Genomic DNA, 1,557 nt, shown 5'->3' on the forward strand with positions numbered 1-1,557 from the left:
TTTAATTTTCTTTTTTCTTCCTCTTTTTCCTCTCTGCCCCACTCTCCGTTTTTTGCGATTAAAGACTGCTGTATTGAGTCTTGTTTTCACTGGTGCTGCATTATTTTCCTCTGATTTTATATATAGCTATATCTATCTATATGTTGTTGTTCTTGTTAAGTGCCGTTGAGTCGGTTCATATCTATCTATATAGATATAGATACACACACACACACGTATATATATATATATATATGTTTTTTCTTTCTTTCTTTCTTTCAATTTTTCATCTCTCCATTTTTGTTCTTGCTTCTGACTCTGATTTTGTTTTGGTTTTTTACCCAACTGCCGTTGTTTGGCTGTTGCACAGCCACCCTTCCGCTTTTGGAAGACTCTTTGTCTCCCTATATTACACAAGAAGAGTCAGCAGCCACTACCAAAAAGCCAAGGTGCAATCACACCTTATAAAATACCAAAACCCAGGCAAGAACCACTACCAGCTGCCATATACCAGGGAGGCAGGCAACACCTGTGAAAGTTACTCTGAGTTAAGCAATAAGAAGACTGAAAAGGGAAGACCACACCCTGATCACATCTTCCTGGAAGCAATCAGAAAGCATAAAAAAGTACCAAAATACATACCCATTTAAGTATGAGGGCCACAGATAAACATTAAACATGTCCAAGAAGCAAAGGGAGATGTCCATATCAGCACATGTCCAGAAAAAAGATAAAATATCTGAGACAAAATACCTAGAAGTAGACCTAGACTCCATTCCGGAAGGAGGGCAGGCCCTGGAAATGCCCAAGAAAGAATTCAGAAAAATGATTATAAAGTGTTTCAAAACACTTTACAATGGAGTTGAGAAAAATAAGGAAGAAGTCAGGAAAGTGCTACAAGAGCAATTAAACAGGATAAATACAGCATTGGAAACAATTCAAAACCTACAGAAAGAGGTCCAAACAATCAATAACAAATGGCAGAAATAGGAAACTCTCTGAAAGGGCAGAGGAGTAGAATAGATGAGATGGAAGGAAGAATCAGTGAGCTGGAAGACAAATCTCTGACTACCACTAAGATAGAAGAACAAAAACAAAAAAGGACAAAAAAATTCAGAGGAAGGTCTAAGATTCATGCTGGACAACATGAAGAGGAATAACTTAAGAATTATTGGCATTCCAGAACAAGAAGAATTACACAAGTCCACAGAGGAAATAGTCGAAGAGCTACTGGAAGAAAATTTCTCCAACATCCTAACAAGCGAAAAAATAACCATACAAGAAGCTCAATGAACTCCAAGAAGTGTAGACCCCAAAAGAAAATCACCACGACATATCATAGTCAAGCTCTCCAAACTCAAAGATAAGGAGACACTTCTGAAAGCAGCCAGAGAAAACAGAAAGGTCACATACAAGGGCAAGCAAGTCAGATTAAGCTCAGATCTCTCAGCAGGAACCATGCAAGCGAGAAGGCAATGGGGAGACATATATAAAACCCTGCAAGAAAAAAATTGCCAACCAAGAATCCTTTATCCAGCAAAGCTATCAATCAAATATGAGGGCGTAATCAAAACATTC

The 1,557-nt window shown here is 38.1% G+C and overlaps 1 protein-coding gene across 2 annotated transcripts in view; it reads right to left on the bottom strand.

Moving 5' to 3' along the window:
* ACER3 (alkaline ceramidase 3) overlaps nt 1-1,557 on the bottom strand; it is a 201,266-nt gene that overhangs the window by 155,306 nt on the left and 44,403 nt on the right. The gene's annotated exons all lie outside the window — the stretch shown is intronic.

Source organism: Chrysochloris asiatica, unplaced genomic scaffold (assembly GCF_000296735.1).
Source record: "Chrysochloris asiatica unplaced genomic scaffold, ChrAsi1.0 scaffold00074, whole genome shotgun sequence".
Classification (NCBI taxonomy): Eukaryota; Metazoa; Chordata; class Mammalia; order Afrosoricida; family Chrysochloridae; genus Chrysochloris; species Chrysochloris asiatica.